The 14,170-nt window shown below is 31.9% G+C and overlaps 1 long non-coding RNA gene and 1 pseudogene across 1 annotated transcript; one reads left to right on the top strand and one right to left on the bottom strand.

The window, feature by feature from the left end:
- Positions 1-1,624: 1,624 nt before the first annotated feature.
- Positions 1,625-4,526, bottom strand: LOC148597724 (uncharacterized; annotated as a pseudogene).
- Positions 4,527-10,452: 5,926 nt separating this feature from the next.
- On the top strand, positions 10,453-14,170 carry LOC148597723 (uncharacterized). Its single transcript, XR_015918694.1, has 2 exons — positions 10,453-10,537; positions 12,971-14,170. It is a non-coding gene; the product is annotated as an uncharacterized LOC148597723 (long non-coding RNA).

The following is a 14,170-nucleotide window of genomic DNA, read 5'->3' as shown; positions in this document are numbered from 1 at the left end:
TTTCTTTAATGCCTTTTTCAATAATATTCTGTTCAAAACTGTTGAAACTGTTGTTCTAATTTATCAACAGATTTCGTTTGTTTTTTTTTTTTATTTATAACAAGTGAAAACACAGGCTATTGTTATCCGAGGGGAAAATGCGGACTCTGACTGGTGTAGCCAGTGGAGCAAACGTCGACCCAGACTGGAATTACCAGAGGAGGATGTTAGACTTAGAACAGTTTGTCTTGAAAACATCCATTTTCTTTCAAAATCAATTTTGACCTTTCCGTTATTGTATTGGACACGGTACAGTTTCATAAGGATAATTCATTTGTACATTTATAGTCATGGCTAATATTCAAAGAAATTCAATCACTTATAGTCCAGTTAATGTCCAGGTAACATGTAAATGCTTGTTGCCGGCCCCCTAATTCTTAAATGGTGACAAAACTACCCCCCCCCCCGAAAAAAAAGAAAGAAAGAAAAGAGAAAACTATTCAAAACCTTCTCTTCGATGTATCACAACAAAAACACCCATACATATTGTACATTTCCTTTCAAGTTCAAGTTATTGTCTAAAAAAATCGTCTGAGGACACCAACAGCATGTTCCCATTATAACATAATTTTTTTTGGGTTGGCTCTACCATATCAAATAGAAAACTTCTTCTATCAGCAAGAAACAATATATCAACTATTTTATGACATTGGTTTAACAACCGGTAAGTATACAAATGCTACTACACCTCTGTATACTACACTAAAAGAGTATGCAGGCTACATAACGGTTCCTTCCCCTCCCTATACTACATCAGATACAGTACCCGTGTTACATAAAGATTACTTCACCTCCGAATACTACAACAAACACAGTACCTGTGTTATATAAGGGTTACTACACCGGTATTCTACACCAAACACAATGCCTGTACTACATAAATGTGCCTCAACACCAACACCGTATAATACACCAAACACAGTGACCGTGGTATATATAGGTTACTACATGTCCATCTCTGTATACTATACCAGACACAGCACCCGTGGTAAATAAAGGTTACTACACCTCCAGCCGATCCGTATACTGCATAAAACATAGTACCCGTGCTATACTAAAGGAATAGGAACCCTTTTTAACATGTTGGATGTTGGTTAAATCAAAAGTTCTAACATAACAAATTAATAATCAATAGTTTATTTATCACTTAATCAAATAATCACCCCAAATCGATGATTACAGGAGGCTGTCTGGAGTTTAAATATTTTCATGAACAATTTTCGGATCATGATTTTGGTTGTGTAACTGAAAATCCTGGCTTTTCCTTTGTTTGTCTTAACAGAGCTGTACTGGAAACTGCGTATGTTGCTTTTTACGCTATAAAAACACACTTGTCGAGCTCAAGATGTCCTTAGCCACGTAAGTATCTTACATGAACTGATTAATGTAAATGGTTATAAATAAGCTTTAGAATAAAATTAAATAAATCAATATGTAAAATACTTCTGTGATTTTTTTCTATTGTTTTATAAGCACATTTTAAATATTAAAGTAATTTGATTTAAAATGTTGTAATTACTATATAAAATTGCAATTTTCTTTGTTTTATTTTTCAGGCAAAGCAGATTAATAACATTTGATTAATGACAGGCAATTTGTCATTTGGGTTGGACGAGAAGAATCCCTTGGGAAAAAAAGAAAAGAATTGTCTTTCCCTCCTGTGTAGTTAGGAAAATTAGAAAAAAAAATTTCCAGATCCAGAAGATGATTATGAAGGATTTAAATATGCACCTAATTCTGATACTGACTCTGACTGATATTGATACTGACTCAGATTCGGGCAGTTTGCACTGAACCTAGGAGTTCCATCAGAGTCACATGCCTGGTCCCTTTGTATATTAAAGTTATGGTCCAGTGCAGCCAATGAGTTCTTGATACCATTTGAGAATTTTTGGTATATACTTTAGCATCATAGAATGATAGCGTTCTGGATCACCTGTATGACAAAATAAATTAAGATGCCGAACAGTTGTCAATAGCAACCAAGGGCTTTATATCCACGGCTGCGTTTTTTTAATCTTCATTTAGAGCTGGGTGGCCACAGGATGTGAATTTTTTACGTCAAACTCATGAATGATCAAGATATGGTACACAATTGATGTCCAAATCTCTACTTACACATCAGTATCACCTTCACAATGATTTGAACAGGACCATAAATGGTTTGAAACACTTTTAACGCATGGCATAAGGTCTTCAGTCCCTTTCTTTTTAGCTGCACTAAGAAGTTTTTTTTGGACGGACTTAGCCATATGCCATGCGTCAAATTGGTGAGATACATCTGGTAACCCATCTTTTATGTATTTCTTAATTAGAACATGTCTATCGGTGGCAATAGTATTTAGCCCAATACCGAATGTCTCTCACAGTTTGTTTAAAACCTTCTAGCTCCATCCGTGTAGAGGTATTATCTGTTTCTATCACCTGAATGACATTAAATCCCTGTATAGCTGATGTTATTGCCTCCTTTATTGTATACGTACAATATTGTGCACTAAAACCTAGGGTATCATATCGACCATCTCCTGATACAACCAACTCTTGTCCACACACATTTCTTGTAATTATGTCTTAATGAATGTTCCAAAAGGTATTTATAGCAGGGATAACAAGATCATTTCAACTTTATTTTTTGTTTTTAGACTAATAAATTGTAAATTTAAAGTTTTTGAAAAAAAATCTGACTTATTAGTGGAGCATTGGGATAAAAGAAACACAATTTTATTCCCAACTATAATAGTACTCCCAGTTCAGATTTAATCATTTTGGGGTTCCTATTCCCTTTAAGGCTACCACACCTCCGTACACAATAACAAACACAGTAAACTATTTTTGCTATATACAAATTGATGTATCATTAAAATGCAAGCATTCCAAGTTTTTGAAAAAAAAATATTTTAAAACTTGTATACTCCACAAGCATCAACAATGTGAACAACATAATTTTTAATAAATCTACAGCTTTCAAAACTTCATATTTAAAGATTTAAATGACGATATTCCTGCTCAATATGTATTTTTCATGGGAAGTTGACATGATTTGCATGAAACAATCTTGATAAGTTATGATATTTATGCTATGATCTGAACAAAGTGATAGTATATTCTTGTATAAAACGACCAGTTATGTGATTTTACACTGTCTGACTTTTCAACAACATGAACAAGGGAAACGTCGATACTTTGTCAATCTGCAGTGGGCATAATTAAAACTTTTTCTCATGTCACTATAATTTGGAATTCGTGTCATACTTATCTGAACTAAAAGTGCGTGCCAATATTGTAGACTTTATAAATGAAATATAATTTTAAATTGATATATATGTGTGTGTGTACGCACTCACAGGTAAATTGGAAATAAATATTTATTAGTCATGTTTGACATGATTAACTTTGTCCACGGAAAAAAAATAAAAAGCGAGTCTGAAACAACGTATTTTTAATTTCAAAAAGCACAATCAAACAAAACAAACAAACTGACAAAAATACAAACAAATGACACATAAATAAACAAAAATAAAATAAAGAAAGAAAGTTTTCAATATTAACATTAGAACAATTTTTAAGCTTTCCATCAGTCTATTGGACGCTTTTTACACAAAAGAGTTTTTGAATTGATGTAATGTTTTCTTACGTTTACATCTTGTTTACAGTATTTGATCCCATGCTATGTTGAGTATTGTATGCGTGGTTGTCGAGTCCGGCTCTTGTTTTTACTTTACCGCAAGAGTTTTTTGCTGATAAAAAGGGAAGTTTATCACGCGTATTGCATTATAAATAGTAGCTTTATTTTCAGAAAGTAGACAAGACAAAATTCATACATGTCACAAATCAACAAAACTTACTTAATTTATTATTCAATAACAATTACTGATTCCATAACCATTCATACTTTCTTATTCGACTGTTTCACTTTTGAATTTAAACATATATTGAGTGTGTACGAAGTTGGAATTTGCAATAGTTTTGTGTTCTTGACTTCATTGCGATAAGTTGGAGATGCAGATCAGTACACACAAAATTCTCATAAATAATCTTGTCAGTGCAACTCCTCGTTAGCTATTGAACAAAATTCTACGAAATGTGGTATGCAGCAAGAACATCATGTGTTTTTGTGCATAACCAGGAAATTTTGACTCCCTAATTTTTGAAGGAGTTATGTCCCTTTTAACTTAAAAATTTGTGTGTCCTTTGAAATTTGTCAAACATCCTCATTGCTTTGTTCTCTGGAACTACTAAACATTTAGGGCACTTTCTCTGCAGCCAATCAACACAACTTTATGAAGCTGTTCTCTTGACGTGGTGATACTGCAAGGACTTGCAAGACCGGAAGAGATATATGTTTTTTTTTTCTGCAAAAACAAGCGTTAATTCAACCTTACGTCTATTATACTTTCTTTTGCAATCGAATTTCTGCTTGAAAGGATAGGCACCACGATGTAAATTTGTCCAACCAAAGAGTGAGCCATGTGTTCATTTAGATCCATGGCGATCCCAGACACAGCTTTATGGTATAAACTTCCCACTTATACCATATACCATCCCCCATTCCCCATTCCCAGTAGAAAAATTCCCATCCCTCACACAGAACAAGACAATGGGGAGCCGCATTACAAAGTAATCATTATCAGAAAATACAATTACATATAAATATTGCGAAGAAGAAAATCAATGCAACATGTAAGCACTGTCGCTTGCAATGTGAACTTTCACAATCAAAACAAGAAATATATCAGGCCCCCGGAAGGGTAAGCCTGACAGTTGTGCCTATCTAATTGCAAGTGCATCCTGTAAGAGTCAGGATGAGTTGTCAATCCAATAAGACGTTTATCTAGCTGAAAGTATAAGTCTTACAAAATTTGTTCTATTGCATGAATCTTGATATACTTTAAGATATATTTGACTTAATAATCCTTACTTCGAAAATTATATTCAAGATACCTATCCAAAAGATCTCCAGTTGACCAAGACACATGTATTACTACGCCTTTACCTGAATTAGATATAACACTACAAATAGCAGTCTTCATTTTAAAATTGAATACAAAGAAAATAAGTTTGATATATCTATTGTTAATGTTTTATATTAGAAGAATATTTGTGAAAATTGTTAAAATTCGAGGCAGCGTATTGAAAAACGTCAGTACGTGATTAAAGTTTAAATATTGTGAGGAAACCAAGCCCTGTACTATCTATAGCATCTGTCACACTATGAAATCTAGCAATTTCTGTTGTTGTTATTTGTATCGCATGCCATAACTTATCAACAACGTTTTATATTTTGTCTACAGTCATGTGTTATCATTTTACATCTTGGTTAAGCATGTTGTGTAAATAATAAATGTTTCATGCAATTGATATACATATGTATCATCTGCCATATCAACCTAAGGGCCACAGACCCGAGAGAGACATAGGTCGAAGGTTGATACGGCATGTGATGTACTAGGGGACAATCTTGTTATGGTTACTAATGTGCGTTACATATATTTTCGGATTTTGTTTAGAAAACACACAAACAATGAAAAAAATTCACCTATGTAATTCTACTAAAAACTATAGACTTTTTTTATAAATAGTCATTTTCGTGTTGATCTCATCAAACCAATGGAACATTTTCATGTTATACAGTTAAATCTCTTATCAAAAAGTGTTTTGATAAACCATTAGTTTGTTCAGAGACAGAAATCGCCCTTATTCGATAAAGTTCATGTTTTGACGTACACCACTTCAGGGATATGAAATGCAAGATTTTTATCTATTATATCATATATTTTCAGTTTCCTTTAAGTGAGTTCCGAGTAGGAGTGCGATATAGCGTATCTGATATAAGTGTAGGGTGTGATATAGTATATATGATTTCTCTTTGCAGACTGTATATTTATAAGGTTGATATAGAAAAAAAAAGCCATGCAAATCATAATGTTATAAAATGAAATGATATAAGAAGTGCAGTTGCGTACTTAACTCTGAGCTAATTGTTTGTTTTCAATTTTTCTTTTCATCTAAACATTCAAACAGTTAGATAAATCGTCAATAAAACAACATAGGAATATGTTGTAACAGACTTGCATAAAGGGATACTGTTAAAGGATTTTACTGATCTTTTGCATTCTTGATTTAATATACAATTAACAAGAATATAAATGAACAACAGTATTAATGTATTTTACTATATTCAAATGTTAGTTCTTCAGTACTTAAAATACTTGTATTGACATAAATATCAATTAAATAATTTTAATTTGAAAACAACTTTTAGAATAAAGGGTATTGCTTTCTCGGGCGCATAGTTTATTACTTTTACCAATAAGTTGTTAAATTCAGCTCTTTATTTCATTTTAAAGCTAATCACAAACCAAGATATCCTTATGCTTTTCGGAGAAACTTAATCTGATTGCACAAGTGAACTGTTTAAAGTCTTTCATACTACTTTCGAAGCAGGATTTTTAATACATTTGTTTCAAAGACTGTTTTCAACTATAAGGTTGAGATTATATCGTTTAGGTTTTGTCATATCTAGTTAAAGTCGCCAAATTCCGTTTACGTTTTGATTAGAACAAGTTGATTTGATTTTTGCTTGAATAATTCCATATGTATCATGAGAGCAATTTAATCTATTTTTCACATGGAGACAAACTTATACAGAATTCGATGGGGGAAATGAGAAATTGCAATGGATTCGGAATCGATATTGACAAGGAACACATTGATCATAAACATAATCATAAGTAAAGGGAATGGGTAATAAAGCAAGGATCTTCGACATGACCAAAGATGCAATGAAGCCAATGGAATAGGTTATGACGCTTGGAAATCGGGAGAGAGTGGGACGTTTACCTAAATAAAAAACTTGCATCTAACATAAGGTCAGATTAATTTTTGTTGTACTTATATAAGGAAATAAATCTTTTTTTTATATTAACTCACTATTAAGATTGAAGGATGATGTTACTTTTTCTAGGTTAAGTTTATTTATAGCCTGAATAAAGCTGAAATATTGTTGATCGGGCATTAAACCCCAATAATCAATCAGTCAATTCCTTGGTGTTATCTTGATTATTTTGTTTTTGTGTTACTGTATTCGGAGTTCAATTAAACTGTTTGTATGCGTTACTGATGTTTTTAGTACGAATTTAAGAAGCAAACTCCAGAGCTGCTCACAAATTCCGTACTGTTGACATTACTTCGCTGTCATGTCATGGCGAAGTAGCGTGAGCATTGAAAAATTTAATGATTTGGAGTATTCATAACGATGAGTAATCAACAATCATTTTCTTACATAACAAATATATCACAGAAGAAGTAATGTAACAAACTAGCGCCTTCTTAATTGTTTTAACGTACGTACTACTTTAGATTATTCACGGTAAAGTGTGTCGTAAATTGTACATGAATTTGTTTCGTAATGAGAATGAAATATATTGACAACCCGTGCTGTGATCAGGTGCATGATTCATAAATGAGCATTAACTTAAAGCATTATTTCTAATTTTAATATTTATTTATTTCATTTTAATCCACACAAAGTTATGTTATATAATCAATACTTGTTCATATTCAATTGTATTCCTGGTCATCATCTTGAAAGAGTAATCAAGGGAACCAAGGTTATAGGGTAATCAAAAGAATGTAATCCAGGGAAAAAGACCAGACATGGAAAACAGACATACACAACAAAGAACATAAAGTAACTAAAATCATACATACAAAGTAACAAAAGCAATTGAAGAAAAGAATAGAAACAAATCACTCGATTATAATTAAGCATGATAATTAAATAGACATTTACTTTTAATTTTCAAATCTTTTTTAAACCAAAAGTTATTTACCGTCATAGTACACCACGTACTTGACTGTTTTTTCTTCCTTACACGACATAAAAAAATAAGATAAAATGTACAACATGAATGTTGAATGAAACAAATTCGTCAATATTTGTAAAGGTTTTATTAGAATTTTGAATATCCATCAGCGCATCTATTTCGCCATATCATTGGTAACAATATCGTTTCGTGGGTATTGATGTTCTAAAGTAAAAGTAACAAGATCCACATCCGGGGTAGTTCGTGTTACAGTGTACTTCTCTTCTTCCAGTATGTGTTTCATTAACAGCATTACACAAGTCAGTATGATGATACCGATACCCCGAAACGAATATCCTTTCTTTTTCGACGCTATATTAAAAGCATTTTCAAGGATCTACGGATTAATATTGGTTTAATGACATTTTGCGGGATATTTAGCGAGTCCGAGAGTGAATTAACCGAATTTATTTCATATATGTATATGAATAGTCGAATTTATTATTCAAGGAACATTTTAGAAATTACTGCTACCTATATAATAAAAACAAGTACTATATTTAATACAAAGATAGCAGACGCCGTAACATTTTGTTCTTTTTATTTATATTGTTTTACATTTCATTCAGGAAATAAAACATGGCACGCAATTTTCGATACAATTTCTTCGAGGGTTATTAAGTTATCAGTATTTGGCCAATCAAGAAACAGAACTGCGATCATGTGACTTGCGTTTCGATAGAAGAGCGGCCCCGTGCAGGTCCGGGTGTCAAAAGAATAGACCTGCAGCAGCGCTAAGCTTGTCGTAAAAGGAGATTAAATGGTGCTCGGAAACCTGGCTGGGGGCTGGGCGCTCTGCCCATAGAGCAAATGGGATATGTTTCCCAGGTGGCGGAATGGGGTATCCCTGGCGTGTTACACGCTGGGGTTGTCAGGCTATAATACGGAAAACCTGACCGCAAACCATAGTGGTGCACCGTGTTGGGAAAGATGCCACGTTCCTCGCACGTTAAAGAACCCTGCTTTGGTATTCGATAGGAGTAGGAATCTTTGCGCTCCGCCACAGGAGGCTAAATTGACCGACTCTACCCAACATCCCTTTTTCTAGTGGCAACCAAAATTTGAAGACCCCATTATCATTGTGTCCCATCCCATTTTTCATTTCATAATTTCATGTTCATTTTATCATCCACTTCATGTTCATCGCGTGAATGTAGCTGAAATATTGCTGCTCGGGCGTTAAACCCCAACAAATAAACATACAAACATAGAAGAGCGTCTTTAATGTCAAAGGGTAAAAAGCGAAATTATATCGACTGCGTCGGAATAAAAGACATTAAATAACTGTGAAAAGCTAGATAAACATATCGTAAGTCACACTTCATTCGAAAAAAGGGTAACAACCCAGGTGCATGTAGCACGAATCTTTTTCGAAATATTTTATTTACAGTTTGTTGGTAGTTTGCTAAAACATTTTCAACAGAACATTTTAAAATCGTTTTTAAAACATTTTAGTATTTTTTTTTCAAAATGTTTTGATAACGTTTTCAAAACATTTGACCGTTAAAATTTGAAAAAGGTTTTCAGAACTGTTTATTGAATTTTTTTTAAATGCTTAAATAACATGTCACCGTAATGTGTTTGGACCTATTTTTTAAGCATTATTTGGATATGTTATAAAAAAAATTTTCGTATATGTTACGAAAAAAAATATTTTCTGATAATGATTTCATTACATTTCTTTGAAACAGGTTAAAAGCATGTTCAGATATGGTTTTAATACGTTTTCGGAAATGTTAAAAATAGTTGTAGAAATGTATGAAAAATATTTTAATATAGAACGAATTTAGAAAATGTTTCTTAACTATTTTAAATCACATGTCTAAAAAACAATTTTCTCATGAATATCAAAAAAATATATAGGCCATGAAATTAAATTCTGATAATCTAAACTATCAGACAGTAGATGCTATATATAATTATATCATTATTTAAACATTTTATAAATTAAAAAAAAATAATAAAAATGACCGAACAAGGATATATGTATTATACACATGTATTATACATGTACATGTAATACTAGTCTTCTTAATTTGTCCTGCATATTTGATTTACAATAAATTCATCCCAGTTTACTTTTCCTTGTCTTTTAATGAACCAACATCGATGATATATAGACAATGGCATCTCCATAGGAATAATAATATTATAGTGTAAATGGTGTACCACAAACTGCTATTGAAATAGGTTAGAGCAAATCTTCATTATTATCCTACACACGTGTGCAAGGAGCACACACTATTTTGAAGACGATTTAAAGATATAGATCTGTCCAACAAGATGTAAGTACAATTCTTTGTATTTAGATAGTTAAAAACTGTATGCCAAAGTACTTTGAATAAATACTAGTCTGTGTAACCTTGTTTTATAAACATCTGGTCAATTAGTCGTTTTATAATTACCCAGTCACTAGACAACATCACGCTGTGAAGACAAACACTCATGTGATTTTTGATTTTGTTTTAATTTTGTTTTTGTAATGCACGAATGTGTACTCTTACGGAAAATTTACGTGCTTCTCTGTTTCCGGTTTTGTATAATATTATTTCAATTGTATGTGCGGAATGACATGGAATGGAAGTTCACATGTCAAAATTTTTTCAAACAATTGGGTGTTGACCCCGCACGGAGTAAGTTTTTTTTTACTTTTGATTATTTTCTTATGATAGATAAGTGTCTCAGTGAATCAATTGAAATGTTAATATTGCCGAACTTTGTGTAAATAGGTGTATTTGAAGCGTCACAACGAACTTCCTATATCCTGGTGCCATCGGTTCTCGATAACGTATCAATGCTGTTTACCTGTTTGTTGAACAACGTATTAAATGGCTACAATTTAAAAGTCATTATAACAACTGATCTTTGTTCTTATCTTCTCAGAAGATTGACCAATTTGCATGTTTGCATTGTGAGAAAAACACATTTCAATTAGGTGACCTACACTGTATTAATGACTTTATGGGTACCACGTCATCAGTTCTCGATAGGGATATGACTTTCTGTATGGAGGGCATGAGAGATATAATTGTAAAATGAAATAAATAATACAATATATTTTTATCCATATTTCATATTTTCAGGGTCCATATATTACTTCCAGTGAATGTTATAATTGATTAATTTTGATATGACTAAAAACGTTTAATCACATCTTATATTTTTTTTCAAATTGCTGTGATATGGTATTCCAAGCATAGAAGCAAAGATATAAAAGGTTATTTGTATAATAATTCGCCGAAAATTAATACACTTTTCATATTTATTGCTTTTCTTAATCTCTTAAAACATTGATAACTTCATGATGTTTTAACGTACGAAATATTAGGATATGACCAGTACTGCGCACCATACCTTTTTTACTGACATAGCCATGCCTATATCCTGACTGCGCATGACCACTGAATAAATGACCTACCACTTTCCAGAAAATTTGTTCACATTCAAAATGTGTGTTGGGAGAGGTGGGCGTTTACAATATCAGCTTGTTGGGGTTTAAGAGAAAGGTATTATAAAGGGGTACTAAAGTTTATTTTTATTGGTGAATAGACCACACATGCAATATCGCGTTTTATGTAATATTGCCTATGCGCATCGCTATCGAAAACTCATGACTATCAAAAACAGATGAATGTACGATATAGAAAATAGTATAAATGATTTGACACTTGCTGCCATTGAAATATGTCAGAGCAGATCTTTATCGGTGTGCGTATTATCTTACAAAAGAACGTCCTAGATATTTACCTAGTCACAAGTTTTCCCAATGTTTACATTCAAACTTTAATTCCTGACCAAACTTGGTACTTTTAAGGTGTGTGTCTAAGAGAACAACTATCTTCTGAATGAATATAGACATTTGTCGTCAACAATTTTCAATCATTTTGAAATGTGTATTTTCCAACAGTTTTGCATTAAATGTATGTCTAAACCATTTTTCATCGTCATGATAGTTGTATGATTTTGGTGATTATGTTTATGAGAACTTAGGCTAATATTTTGCAATGAATCTAACCAAGACGTTTATTTTGAAACTTTGTAAGTTATTTTAGAATTTATAGCATTACTTCATGTCCTGCATGTATGGAAAGCCAAACTGACTGTAATTTTGAAAAATTTACACTACACATATTGTCAAAGTTGAGGTCATAATATTGAACATGTTCTGTAAGTTTTGAATATTATGATTTTTTTTTACATATCTAAGTTTGTAAAATTGTTTTTTTGTTTTGTTTTGTTTTGTTTTGTTTCGTTTGTTTGTTTGTTTGGTTTTTTTTTTTGGTTTATTGTGGACTTTTACCCTCTCCGGGGGTTTAGATCGAGTTTATAAAGTTCACAGTTTTGATTGAATAAAGCTTATCATTTTTTAAATAAGAAATACACATGATCACTCTCTTTTGCAGGGAATATGGATTACGAAAGAAGCTAATACCTAATGATTTAATGTTCCCAATAAAGTTTTATATAGTGATGAGAATCTGCTTGGACTATGACAAGTGATCATGGCATTTGTTGGTGTTTTAGTGTATCTGTTCATTATTTGAATTTTTTTTTGCAATCACTGTTTTACATAAATCAGTAGAAGATCCAGACACTCCGCGAAAATGGGGAAATACGGCCATTCGTGGGCCTGACTATTGGTAGTATCATTAATTATCCTGGGCCTCTCTTGGATCCACCTCTGCTTTGCTTAACTTCAATAAAGTTTTGATTATAGAACACATGTATTAAGTTTGGTTCCATAGATATTCACTATCTGTTTGAGGAGGACATACATTTTTTTAGATGTGCATAGCTCTGCCCACCACAATTTCAGCTTAAAAACACGATTATTGTTTTTTCAAAGTGCGAATAAAATCTTGATACAAAACAGCATGTTTAAATCTAACAGACAATGGTATTTCCATGATTTACACATACCCCTGTTGCAAAAAAAAATCAAGTAATATGTAATTGATAGTATGTATAATCTTTTTCCTTTAGTTTTAATTATAACTACTGTAGGTATATATATATCATGACTACACAATTTATCATGTATCTTTTTTTCTTTTCTTTTTTTTCAGGAAACCAAATAACGGAAATGGTGGCTGCTTGACATGCCTGAAGATGAATAACAGAACTGACAAAACCTATCTTTGAAATTTCGTTTAGTTTGTTGCTACATTTACAAAATATAGAGAACTCTACACATTTCTTATATCATGTTAAACCTGTTGTATATGTATACAATGTTTGCATTAGAATATTCATAATTTAGATTGTTTTGAAAAAAAATGTTATTGAAATACTTTATAATAACATTATAGTGAAATGTTATTAAAAACGTTATTATAACATTTCTGCAACCATACATTTTTACGTTTTAAAAACATTTCTAAAATATGTTTTCAGTCTTTTTAAGGACACGTTATGAGCATTATAGTGAATGGTTATTTAAAACGGTATTATAATTTTTCTCCAATCATACATTTTTACGTTTTAAAAACATTTCTAAAAAAATTATCGATATATTTCAACTTTGGACAGAGGGTAGTGTTCTACTAAATTATAACTCATATAAGATCAAACATGAACTGAACAAACCATCAATCACACATTTAAGCCATGCTTTGAAATGTTTTTCATGATGTTGCCGGAAGTGTTGTGTTTGCTTCGTTTGGTATACCAGCCTATAGCCTACAATTTATGCAACACATTACCATAGCATGAGCTAAACACACTAAAATATAATTCGAGGTGAAGCGTTCCAAAAAGTATCACTATTCAAATAATCTGTTTAAATCGCCCCTATACTGAGTAGTAGACATATTACCGTTTCCAGTCGTAGTTAATTGCCGTATTAAAACATCGGGATATGAAATATTATGTTTGGTCTATGTTCCGCCTTCAAAATAGTACTTTGACTCGTTTTCTATTGTTAGCGAAGGTGACATGTCTAGAGTAAATTGTTTTAAAATGTTTTTAATGACTAAACGAAAACACAGGCAAATGGCAATTTGATGAAAGTAAATTAGCAATACATACAAAGGTGAAAATGTTGAAACATCGAGTATACGCATGATGCATCAATGTAACATATATATGGCCTCTATGGATGATGGTATAAATCCTAGTCAGATTTTGCTTACTTTTAACAATAAATTACAGCTAATACACCTAAAAAATGATTTCATCGAACATATGACACATGAACTAAATATATAAATAGAAATCTGTATAATAATTTCTTTGAATAAATTGAAAAAAAAAAAAAAAACAGACAA

This window comes from Perna viridis, chromosome 14, assembly GCF_037379345.1.
Source record: "Perna viridis isolate PV_CMFRI_1.1 ecotype Kerala chromosome 14, ASM3737934v1, whole genome shotgun sequence".
Lineage (NCBI taxonomy): Eukaryota > Metazoa > Mollusca > Bivalvia > Mytilida > Mytilidae > Perna > Perna viridis.
Note: the sequence above shows the minus strand (reverse complement) of the source record. Positions and strands in the feature narration are given on the sequence as shown.